This window comes from Corapipo altera, unplaced genomic scaffold, assembly GCF_003945725.1.
Source record: "Corapipo altera isolate COAL_440 unplaced genomic scaffold, ASM394572v1 67, whole genome shotgun sequence".
NCBI lineage: Eukaryota > Metazoa > Chordata > Aves > Passeriformes > Pipridae > Corapipo > Corapipo altera.
The window spans coordinates 3,665,903-3,678,903 of NW_020884906.1; the positions used below are offsets into that span (position 1 = coordinate 3,665,903).

Genomic DNA, 13,001 nt, shown 5'->3' on the forward strand with positions numbered 1-13,001 from the left:
AATATAAGGAGGACATTTATTATTCTTTCACCTAATTGTAATACATTTACCTCCTTCAGTTCTTTCATTTCAGTTTTACTTGCAGGCAGAAATGTGTGCTAGGCATTAGTAAGTGCTCCTCTGCTCTTGACAGGATCATTTCCACATTTGCATTTGGTGAGCACTATGGTATATTATTCAGTAGGATATATGTGACCTTTATATTGGCTTAACCTTCATATAGGCTAATGAATACAGGATAACAGGTTTGTTTAAACTTAATCTCACCGTAGTACAACGATGAGCTAATTGATCTGCACCATAAGAGACTGAAAATCATTAAGTACTTGAAGTGATGATGTAAATTGAGCTGTATTTTGGTCAACAGACACTATCCAGGAGACAAAGTCCTTAGGGTTTGTAGCTTTGATTAGATTCTTGGTCTTTAGACATTGTTTTCTTTTAGTTCACTGGTTTCTTATGAATGCAGAATACTAATGTCAAGAGACCATCCTAGTTAAGGCTGAAGCAAAGAGGAGTTGTTTGTTTCTGGATCTTGACCATGCTTGGCCATAGCTTGAGATCTGAGATAAAAAAATGTAGATTTGGTTTGAGATTAAGTTTCTTAGATGCTCTTGAGATGCTAAGATCAAACATGTGGGCAGTCCTAGAAGAACTCCGTTGTTTGGAGCTGCAATTAAATCAGAACATAAATTATAAAAATAGTTTAAAATGCAGAGAGATGGACTCTGAGTAAAATAATTTAAGATGCAGAGAGATGGACTCTGAATATGATCATGGACAACTGTCAGCTCTAACGTTCTGCTTGTCTAATTTTGATCTTCCCTTATGCCAACTAAGCCTTAGTTTAGTGGATTCACTCTTGGCTTTCTTGGAATAAATTTAACCACAGCCAAGCTTCATGACATTGAATGGCACCGAAATCTCTTGTCACTCAAGTCACAGGCAGGACATGCTGCTTCAAAAGCTGCATAATTAAAGGAGTTATACTTGCCTTTACTTTCAGCACTATACTAGCAAAAAGCAGATTGCTGGTCATGGAGGTAAGACAGAATAAAAGCAACAGGTTTGGATTTCTTTTCCTGTGCAAAAATTATAATGTGGATAGTGGTTTAATTTTGTATATTGGCACGTTTATGATGGGAGTGTTTGTGTATATTTATGTCCATCCACACCCCAGGAACAGATGCCCAGCAAATCTCCAGTGCTCACTAAAGAGACTGGTTTGCCTTATTGGTGAACCTCATGCAATTAACTTTAAAAGCAGCATAAATCTCCAATACTTTACTGTAGCCTTTTTAATTGTCTGTCACTCCAGAATTAATTGGGCAGCATTAGAACTCCTGTGGTCCAACATCTAAGCCATCTACTGCTGATACTGGAAGGTACACAGTGTTAACATTGCAGTTCTTACACCTGTCCTGATGAAGCTGAATATCTTCACAGTTATATCAAAGCTTTAGCTAGTACCAAATGGACCACTTTTTTTTTTTTTAATTTTCTGGCTGGTCTGATGGAACCAACTGTGTAGACACAGCTGAAAATGATAATTATTCTAACACTTAGGGTGGGATTTAGTGAGCTACAGCTGAAATCAATCTGCAAAGAAGAAACCATTCTTATTCTCTTCAAATGCTTGGAGAGCTGTTGCTTCATCATGAGCAGTAGTCAAATACTTCCTCTGGTCTTCCTCTTAGCAAACTTAAGAGAATGTTTGGGTTTTACTTCTTTCTTTCCACCCCGCCTCCTAAGTAATGAGAAACTCGGGTGTCAATCAGCCTGCACACCAATTAAGCTAATTGGCAACATATTTGAAACACTCCCTAATTACAGCTGCAGGAAATTTTCAGAGAACAACCTTTCTGCAATTTTTCCTTCAATCAAAATATCAAAAGCAATAAACCCCCCTGAACTCTTAACTATGCCCTGGTAGGACCGTCGAGGTGCTTTCAGAAGAGTTTGGTAACGTGACTCCCTGACTTTCTGGTTGCTGTGGCTGCTCAGTGCTATTGGAGAGTGTCAGGGAGGAGATAAATGCTCCCAAAGAATTTTCTCAGAGTAAATTTTCCAATGAATAACTTTGGGCAGGAGGTGATGTCAGGAAAAGCACTACTGGAGCACATGGTATTCTGAGTACTGAGGAGCATAAAAGCTATAGAAGGCTCTCACAATCTAATTTAACCCAGAGCAGCCTTGGAGTTTTGCTAAGTCATGCAATCAGCCAAACCATCCCCTGGTGTGGGTTCTAATTAAATACAGAGTTCCTCCCTCAGTCCTCCTTCATTTAAAGAGCAGCTCCTGGTACCTGGTGACCTCAGTGGTTGCAACAGCTTTGAAAGAACAACGTGTTCTATAAAAAGATGAAAATCCTGTTTTTAAAGAAAGTAGGTTGTTAGGTTGGGTTTCTTTAAAAATTTTATTTGTTGTGGTTTAGTGGGGAGAGAAGAATTCTAACTATTTAAATTGAAACATTAATAATAACTGGTAATGTACTACTTGCCATTGTAGAAAAGAACTGAGCTACTCTGGTCTATGAATTAGACTGAGTTCATCTTTTCTTTGGTTTTCAGCCTCCGTGGGGGGAAAATAGGTGCATCTTTTATTTTAGTTTCATGTTCTCTGTGGATTGTTGCCTTTATGCATAACTCCTTTCTATCTAGCATTATTTCAACTGAACTGCCTTGACTTATTTTCAGTCTCCAAGTGCAGTTACCAGATCTGGTCTTCTCCCAAAGAAGTAATTTGTTGCCTTGTGACTGGAAGGGAATAAGGCTTAAGTAGGGATGTGCACACAGAGAGGAAGACAAGGACTTCTAACACTCCTGAAATGTCAGACCCTGACCTTTAAAAACACTGTAAAAACCAGAGGGCATAAGCCCTAAGGGATGTTTCTGCATGAACAAAGGTGGGTGTTGACTATTTTAGTCTCTGTGAGCAAGGGTGATGTGCTGCTGCCTTTGGTTATCCAGCCTGTGGAATTACACGTGTTCCTGAGCAGAGGTGATGCTCTGCTCCATGGAGGAAAAGGGTTGGCTAAATTTGGCTAAGCAGGGAAACAACAGCCCTCAAAACAAAAACACAGGTGCTGTGCAGATAAACTCACCAGAAATCTTTAGCCAACATGGGAGAGGAGGGGTTTGTTTCACACTCTATTTGAAGTGCTCACACAGAGCAGGGAGAGGAGAGTGCTGGTGGTGGTAGTCACAGTGTGCTCCCCTGCACAGTGTCCAGCTGGTCTTCAGAATTAAGCTGAAGGTCCTGATGTGGCCACAATACAAGGTAATAGCAGATTTTAGGTGATCTAGGGGAGCAGCAGGCAGGAAAATGCTAATAAACCCACGGGCTATACTCCAGGTATAAAATATTTACTTTTTAGTTTGTGTTGCAGTAATAACCAGACAGAATTTAGCCTTTTCTGCTGAGGAAGGAGCTGTGTGTGCAGGCAGCAGAGACATATCATCCTGAAAGCACCACCTACATAACTTTTTTAGCACAGTCTGCCTGCACAGTTGGGTCTCATGGGGGGGGCTACGTGCACTTTATCTGATGAACCTTTTCATTGGGAAAATTTCTGTTCAGCAGCAGGAGATTCTTCCCCTGTTACAAGGATCTCCTCCCAAGGTATTACCAATGGATCTGTCTTCCTTCTTCAGGTGGAATAGACAGGTATCAAAATTCCTTCAAACACATGGAGCTCTTCACTTTCAGGGCCTATGAGATCAGTAATGCTGCCTGCTATTTATACAATTTAAAACGCTCAGGTCTTAAATTTTATATGTGGCACCTCTGTGAACCATATGTAATTTGGGAGAACACTTTTAATATGTCATTTTAATGCTTTTGCTTTCCTTCACTTTCAGTAGTTTGTCTTGGTTGATTTATTCCTGCATATTTCCTAAAGTGCCAGGCAGTAAATGTCTGGTGCTTTCTGTGATTTGTTTGATCAAGTCAAACCATTTTTCAGGGACCAGGAAAGGGGTCTAAGGTACTTGTAGGCTACACGCACAGATATGTAAAGAAGCTTATCTTAATTTGTAAAACAAGAGAAAGCAACACAAATTAGATTAAGTAATCAGTAGTTTCCTGTTTGGTTTTAATTATATATTTGTTGCCTTCCAAATACAGGTTTAATCCTTATCTTTGTTATGTAATAAAACAACAGTTGGTAGCGATTTGAGGGTCATGATAAATAGGCATGGAAATATTTGCTCAACTATTTATTCCATTTATCCAGTGACTTCATTATTATCCAGGTAGGACAATGGGAGAGAGCTAGTGTGTTCAAGAATAGCCATTCATAAGGAGCAGCCTTTATTAAGAATGTACCAGGTTAAAAAAAAAAAATTCCAGTAGCTCTTACACATGTCAGTTTAGTAGAAAGGCTGTGGATTAAAATGGTGATGTAGAATAGCTTTCCTGAGAAAGTAATGTTCAAAAAAGAAGATGGAGTTTGAGAAGAAAGGTTGGAGGCTTTGAATTTTTTTCCTTTTTAATTTTTAAAGGGTAACATAATCCTTTCTTACGGTTTTATTACTGTTGTTTTGTTTGTTTTTTTTTTTCCTTCCCTTTTGTAGTGGTGGGGTGCAGAAAGGTATTTCACTTTGGGTTGACCTGAGGGAATTGTTTTTGGGTTTTGATTAGTTTAGCTGGGCAGCTGAAAAATCAGTTATTCACCCAGATATAGAACAGAATATATGAAATGTGGCACCGGTTCAGTAAATCAGCCCTGCTGAACAAAATGCAGTGGCCAGTGCCTGTTCCAACTGGAACTTAAATCGGGTAATGCCTTTCTGCTGGTTTTCTGCTTGCAGACAAATCCTGCCATCTGTCTTGTTCTACCTAGTAGATACGGCTCTTGATTCTGGAGACATTCAATTAGAGAACTTCATCTTTTAATCTGTTACTTACAAGCAGTGATGTGGAGCATCAGTCAATTATACAATTGTAGAATCAGTTTGGTACAGACTTAATATACACAACTTGTTTGCTTGCAGTAGGATTTGTGATTAACTACTCACAAGTGGGGACACTAAATATGAATTAAGCAATTTCAAATGTGCATATGGATTCACATGTGTAAATATGCACTCAGACATCCATGAGGATAATTGTTTGGAATATGTGGAGAACCAGCCTTTAAGAGCTGGCTGGGGCAGGAACTTAAATTTTTGCTCTTTCGCTCTTCAGTTTTTGCTTTCTGCTTGGCAGAAATTATATCTGTAATTTGTTTTAATTGTGGGATAATTGTTTCTCAGCTTTCCATTGTGTGTTTTTCACGAGTGCTTCTGAAATCTCCTGTTAAAAGCTGCTCAGTGGGACCAGAATTCAAAACCATTCGTGTCCAAGTAGCAGGGATTTTTAAGTATCCAAGATAATTGCAGGGTAGGGGAAAATAATCTTGAGCTCTCAGTGCTCCCCTGCAGTCCCTATGGCTGCTGAATTTCAAACATCCTCCCCATTCTCCAGGAGGAACTTTTCCTGCAATTAAATCACCAGACTACTCAGCTCCATGTGTAATGGCATCCTCCTTGGGGAATTCTGACTGTGACACCCAGGTAAAACATTCCAATTTCTCCTCAGGCTTCAAGAAAACAAGGTATTTAGCTGAGGTAGATTTTAATGTGACCTTTAGAAGCTGTGAGGAGATGTGAAACTGGCTCAAAATTGCCAGGATAGGCTCACAAAGAAGTGCCAAAGAAAACATGGGAGATTGTCAGGCTGAAAACAAAGATTCTGGCTTATCTTTCTGGTTTGAGGTGTTTGTGGAGTGTTGAACACTGCAGGATCTCTATCAGCATCAGCTTATCTAGAAACCACTTTTAAATAGGTATGAGAGAGAAAGAAAGAGGATGATTTGAAAAAGTAGAAGTAAGATTTTGAAGATTTGCATGAGCAAAAAACTTTCCTTAGATTTAGCTAAATGAATACTGGGTAAGTTTGGGACTTGCTGGGATAGTGAAACAAAATAGGAAAGGACTGTAAAATGAGAATGTCAATCCTCTTGACTCTATTATGCTTTTGAGACAATTGATAGAATAGCATGTTGGTTTATTTCCAGAACAAGAACAGAAGGAATTGGAAAGATACAGGAATATGCTGGGTATCTGTAAAATATGTTTGTAAAGAGGCAGAATATTTCATTTCAAAATAAACTGTCAATTTGCAAACTGGCTTTGTTTCTAAAAAATAATAATTCACAGCCTGGTGGAGCAGTAAGTCAGACTTTCAAAGGTGTTTTAAGTCTGAAAAGATGCATGTGATGCATTATTGAATATTTACTTGACCTGGTTAGTGACTTGCAGTGAAATTCTGCTTGTGTCTTAAAGGTCTAAATACAGTTGAAAAGTAACTCCTAAGTAAATAAATCAGCACTTTCCAAGCACTCATAATCTGTTGTGCCTCTCTCACGGTGGAAAACAAAAGAATTAGTCTTTCTAAAAAGTTTGGGGGCTTGCTGTGCTCACCTGGCACTGCAGCAGTGTGGTTGGCTTGGCTGTGCCTGGGCTAAGGCAAAGGCAAGCAACAAGTTTTGTGTTTGTGATCAACCAAAGGCTTGAAGTGGATGCTTCCCGCATGGGGATCCCTCCAGGAGCTGCCTGACAACCTGGAATGATCCAGCAGCCCCTGCCACCAGAAGGAATTTGAGCTCTGGTGTGTATCTCTGCTCTCAGCACCTCAGCCAGCCTCCTGCTGGGGCAGCACAATGTGCTAATTCACCAACAAATGAGCCAGGAAAAAGTAGATTATTTCTGCCAACCTAGACAAGCTGAACCATCTCACCTGGAAGGAGAGATGACTACCCAGTTTGGCCAGTGGGCACAGCATGATTTTGTGACTGGGAGGAAGCAAAGGAGGAATGAGAAGGGATGAGCCATTTAGCAGCAAGTTTTAGACTGGATAATCTCTTCTACTCAGTCATGATTTGGGAGTGGATTATCATGGATGCTCCCGGGGATTATAAAGCAGCTGAGGTATCGCTGGCTGCATCCACAGCTGCCTTAGTTACCTCTGCAAAACTTTCTCTAGGAAAAGTACATATTCATTTTCCCTCTCTGGCATTTGGAGACAGACAGGATACAGTGCCTGGTGCTGTCAGTGGTAGCTGAGCACCTGTGAGCCTGCCACAGTCCTGCCAGAAGTTTGATGCCATTCAGTGGTCAGAATAAGCCTCCTGAAAAACTGCCTGGTTAGTTATTCTGGTGTTTGGGTGCCCCCCCCCCCCTTTTTTTTTTTTCCCAGGCAAATTCTTTTTCTGAGACACCTGAGCTTCCTGCTCAGTTGACAAGAAGATGAAAAGGATCGGGAATGTGACAGGTTACCTTGTAGCAAAGGAAAAACTTCTTGCCAGGATGAAGAAAGACCTCGTGATTCAGAAGCTAATAAGAACATGTCAGGAAGGATCTTACTCATCTCCTTTAATGAGTATAGCCTTTGTATTTGGGGAAGGTTGGGGAGAAATCTTAGTGGCTGCTGACAGATTTGGACTGTACACGTTATTTTAGAGCAGCTTTTCAGGACAGGAATTAAAACTTTGTTTCCTGAATCTTCTAAGCAGGAGGACCCTATAGATTGAGGACCCTATGGACTGAGGACACTACACATTCCCATGTGTACACAGGGTGTCTGTAACAGAGACCAGAGTGAAAGACAGAAATAAATACCCAAGAAGCAGTTAATGAGCTCTGGCTGTGTCCCATGTTACCAAAGGCAGATTCTTTCCTGTCTCTGTCCCTGTGCATATCTATCTTCTGTGGTGCCCTGCAATTTCTAGATTTTTCAAGTGCAAAAAGTACCTGAGGAGGTACCCATTACTTTCTTCAATTCTGTCTGAGAGCACACTAAGCTATTTTAAAGCTGTTCTTTCTTTAATGAATGTAAAATGGTTAGGTATTTAGTGAAATATTGCTGGGTTTATTGGCATTCCTGGAAATTTATTGCACACACCAGCATTATGATGTTATTTAAATAAGACTTAAAAAGATTTTCTTAATTTTATTTTTTTATCCTGTTAGTGAATGTAGCCATCGATGATCAATATTGTAATTGTTGCTTGTACAAATTCAGTATTAGGCACAGAGCCTGCAGCAAGATGTAGATATGGATTAAAAAATTTAAAATTAATTTAAAAAAAAATACTGTGGAGGGGGAGAATGATCAGCCAGCAGCCACAAACACTTCTGTGCTGCAGTTCCCAATCCAGTGGAATTGGATTAGGGTACACAGACATGGTTTGTCTCATAAAAGGTCGGCAGCAGAAGCTGCTCTGTTCTTTTGCTGACTCGGGTGTTAATTTAATGCCTAGAATTCGCTTTTTCTCTCATCAATAATGGCCTGGTAGCAGAACTGCAGCCTGCACACAGTCCCTGGGATCCTTGCAGAAAATGAAGAGGGAATTTTGCAGGCATTTGAGGCAGAATCTGATCAACTGCTGATTGTCTGAATAGAGTCTGTTTAAGCAGTCTAAGGTTGTTCCATGCAGAGTCCTGTATTTCTGTCTCTAGCACAAGGAATTTGACAGTTGATGCTGGACTCTTGTCACTCTGCACTCCTCTGCTACCCAGCCTTACTGTTCTTTTCATTGTTTCCCAAACATGACTTAAACACTATTTCTAGTGTAATTAAGATATTCCTGGCAGGTGTTTCAGCTTTTTAATTTTGTGAGGGTTTTTTGGCTTGTGTGTTTGATTTTTTTTTATTTTGGTCTGTTTTTTAAATCTTTGAAAGCTTCTTCATTTTTTTCTTTCTCTGTAAGTGGAGATATAGTGGGGGGAGGACAGAAACAGAGACAAAAACTACTGAAAGCCTCAAGTATTTCATTATGTTGGACACAGAAGCTCTTGTCTCTTGGTTCTTTCATCATTGGGGTGCCTCGAGCCTTAACTGGATTGCACCTGCCCTGGTGCTGCTTTCATTAAAGAGAGGGTCTCACCTTTTATGGTTCATGGAATAAATGCATCAAGATTTCAGGAAAGGCCAGGCAATGGTGTGTGTCAGGATGGCCTGGCGAGTTTAGTGATGAAAGCTCCCAACTCTTGCCCTAAGCAACGACACACTCGAGGGAGTGAAGCATCTCACTGTGGCTGGTGCCTTTTCCTCCCTGAATCACAAGCAGTTGATGGACTGGGGACAGCCCTCTGTGGTTACTGATGTTCTGTGTCTGGAAGCGTCAGAAAAATTCCCCTGGTCACTCTTTCCCTATCCCCCAGTAGTTAAAGTGACTGTGGGCTTGGTTTGGGGTTTTTCTTGCTTTTCTTACTGTAAACTTTGTGGTGCCCCAATCACTGCTTTGCCCTTTCATGTTCAGGCTGACATCAGATCTTCTGTGAAAGTGTCATATCCTTTTATCTAAATACTTTTCTCTGTAATTATTACTTTGCTGCCTTTTCAGGTGGGAACTTGCCTTTGTTATATGATCTTTCTGTGATCATTTTTGTATCACTTGATAATATAAAGGGGTGTGTATGTTCCTCTGAGGCCCTTTTATTTAAATGATTTCTTTATCTGTCTGTCAATATGAATAATAAAACAACTTCAGGATTGTTAATCTCTCTCCTAATGAATGATGAGGTGTCATCTGTCCTAACATCAACGATTAATTTACAAAAGCCTCTTCAAACTTCAGTAAAATGGGATATTCAAAGAAAATATTGTGTCATCAGACTGCAGTGCTGTTGTCAAAAAGATCTTATCTGACAGACAATCAGACCCATTAAGGCAACTGGAATTCCTGGGTTGATACAGCAAGTGGGAGTACAGTCTGTCTGTGACTATCAAGGATGAGCATTTACAAACCCATCGAGTCAAATAACAGAGTTAAAGTATGAAAAGGGCTGGATGAGTATGTGACCTTTACTGATCCTTGGAGTCATATATATAAGTTTATGCATGTCAAGACCAGATGCCTGCTCTCACTCCAGACATGGAGGCATGGAAATCCTTTGATGTCATGCTTCAGCTTCCAGAACTGTCATTTAGGGCAGGCCACAAGGAGTTCCTGATGGGCAGGCTTGTGGAAATGATAAATTCATTTTGGTTTTAGTCTGTTGCCCTGCTTTTGAAGCATCAGATGGTGGCTCATGTTAAGGCTGAGGACTGTTTCTGTGGTACCAGTCGCTTTCTTTGGTGGAGCAAGAGCTCCTCTTTCAGAAGACCTTTTTCTGAATGTAATATATGTATTTTTCTGTGAAATCAAACTTAGAGTTCTTGTGTGAAAGAGATTGTGTGGAGAAATGATATAATCAGTTGTGGTCCAGAAGCATCCCATTGACAACACAAATAACATGGTCCAATCCCACTTGCTCTGGGATAGGTGGTACAAAGTCTGCCATCCAGGTTCACTCTAGGTAAAATCAGAAACTTGTGCCAAAGTCCTTGAAATCCTTGAATGACAATTCTCTGAAGTGGGCCAAACAGTACACCACCAAAGATGGAATGGATGACTTAATTTAGGATCTCTCTGCAGACCTATTTCTTGTTTTCTGAGTCAGCACTGTATTTGGAGACTCTTCTGGGATGAATTTCATACATTTTCTTCCTTTCCCACGTGGGTCATGGAAACTTCTTTGTGGAGATAACAGAGATATTGTCAGATGGACTAGAGGATTTACTCAAGAGGAGACATCCAGCAGGATTGTCAATGCAGAAGCAAAGGTGGTTCAGGTTCTTTGCTGGGCAAGCTCTAATGTTGCCTCTTCCAAAGGAGTCCAGACTCTTGTTTCAGCAAATCAATAACTGACCTGTCTTTCTGATCAGGCATATTCTCAGGAAGTTTAGGCATCTTGGCTCAAAGTCCTTCCTCCTTTGCATGACTCAACACTTAAAAATACTTTGTTTCTCACTGCTGTAGCAGTGCTTGATAGTTTTCAGAAGAAGAACAGTTTGCAAGTGTGTAGTCCTCTTAGAAATGATGGTGCAAATGATTTGTCTGCATCTTTGTGAAGTTTAATTTGCTTCAGTCAACATCTGCTTTGTGACTGTTGCTTGATGTGTGTTGCACTCCTTACCAACGCTCCAATTTCTTTAAAATTCTCTTACAAGAAATGAGGAGTCGCCTTTTCTCTCAAGAAACTTTTCGTTGTAGTCTGCAGCCTTGATGTTCCAGCAATCTTTCCCCTGCCTTGTAACAAGCTTTGCACAGGCATGTAGAACTGGAATGAGAGTTGTAATAACTTGGGGGAAAAGGGGGAAACTGGCAAGTTGGGAACAGCGTTGCTCTCGGAGAAGAATGATAATTTCCCAAGGATGAAACTGTTCCAGGCAAAGTTATAAAGTGAAGAAGGCAGAGCGGTCTGAAATGCTAATAAGGAGAGGACTTAAAAAGAAATTGGTGATTTTGGGCCTTGAAGCCATTTTTCTTTTTAATTTGTTACAGATAAATGGATGACTCTTGGGTTCCAGGGTTCTATTCTTGTTTTCCTGTTTGTGACACATCGCTTCGGCCTCATCACCGTTCTCTTGGTACCTGCCCTTTGGAATGATGGTGTTTGCTACCAAAAGGATGAGAATTTTTTGGAAATTGTTCAGTAATGGTGTGACAAGAGGAAAGATTTAGGGTTCTTGTTGCAAATAGGCTGGATATTTTTATTTCTGTACTGGTAGACAGGTGCTGATATTTCACTTCCAAGCAAGTAGGTGAAGAATAATGGGAAATCAGTGCTCCAGCGTGAATAGTGACAGTAATGCATCAGCTGTTGTTTCAGCCTTGTGTTACACTGCTGTGTAGGGAATAATGTGATCATGGAACCCTTTTAAACGTAATCATGTATTCATAAGGAAGTGCTCAGTTGTAAGAAATAGTTCATATTCAGGACAGAAGAACTTACCTTTTGAACTGTTCCTGTGAATTGTAAGCAGGAGTTCACCATCAGGTTGTATTTCTGTGCTAGAGATGGGATGGCTCAGCTTCCTCTTTCCTGTTTGTGGCAGACATGTTCAACAAGCAGGTTTGGTTTTTCTTGGCTTATATGATAAAGTAGTGGAAGTCTGCAGGAGAATTTGACTGATTTAGTCCTCAACACCCCCTTATATTTTCAGGTTTTATTAAAAACCCCCAATATTCTTTGAAAAGTTCATCTTGAATACTGACTAGAGAGAGGAATTAGTGATTTATGTCTCGTTCCTAGCCCTGGATGCGTGCTGGCTTTGTGGCTTATGGAAAATCTTGCCACTATTTTGGCTTCAATTTCCAGTGCTTACAACCTTGTTTATTAACTTGAATTATAGATTCTTCGAAGCAAATACTGCTCCTTCTGATGAAGTCTTGATTTTGTTAAGGCTTCTGATTGCAGAATTAATGAAGATTTAATAATGTAATTATATTCCCAGAATCAATGCTAAAATGAGATGCTAACTAAAGCAGCGAGCTCGCCTGTCCAACTGGGTACCGAGTAATTCCATTTTGGGTGCACATAAGGTGGTATAACCTAACAAAACCTTCATCTTGCAGCTTCTGGTTCAATTTCTTGTCAGGAAACAACTCTGGGCACGCAGTTTTCAAGGTGGGATATCTGTGGGATAGATTCATTAAAATATTTCCCTGGCTCTGTGGCACTGCACAGATCAGGTGTGTGGCTGTGAAGAGGACTTCAAAGCAAACCCTCTGCAGCGAGACCCTGGGTGGGTTTGCAGGTTTTTGTTTGTTGCCCTCCAATTCCTCTGAGCTATCCATGTTCTTCACAGCCCGTTGCACTGCACTGTCCCTGCAGTTCTCCCTCCCTTGGGAAGCTGTTGGGCACCTCTGCAGAGTGTAACCAATAACAACTTTATCTCTTCTCAACGAGCCAGAGGAGCAGCTACCGCAAAGCCTCTGTTACCTTTCTTTCTGTGCAGTCTGAGATCAAAACCTCCCATCACTTTGTCACTGTGTCAATAGAGCTGCTGTCAGTAAAACACAGGACTTAATCAGGAGTTTGAAAATGCAATGCTGCTTGTTTTAAGGGAATTGAAGCTGCCATGAGTCTGGCAAAAGAAGGAACACAGTAAGTCATCCAGGGATTTTTATG

The 13,001-nt window shown here is 40.5% G+C and overlaps 1 protein-coding gene across 2 annotated transcripts in view; it reads left to right on the top strand.

The window, feature by feature from the left end:
- The window catches only part of TMEM132D (transmembrane protein 132D), a 228,553-nt gene that overhangs the window by 35,618 nt on the left and 179,934 nt on the right, over positions 1-13,001 (top strand). Inside the window, exon 1 of one of the 2 annotated variants that reach the window (XM_027652330.1) lies at positions 11,589-11,631. The exons of the other annotated variant lie outside the window; for it this stretch is intronic. The gene's annotated coding sequence lies outside the window, so the exon portion shown is untranslated. Of the gene's footprint in view, positions 1-11,588; positions 11,632-13,001 lie in introns of those variants that run through there. 2 annotated transcript variants of the gene reach the window in all.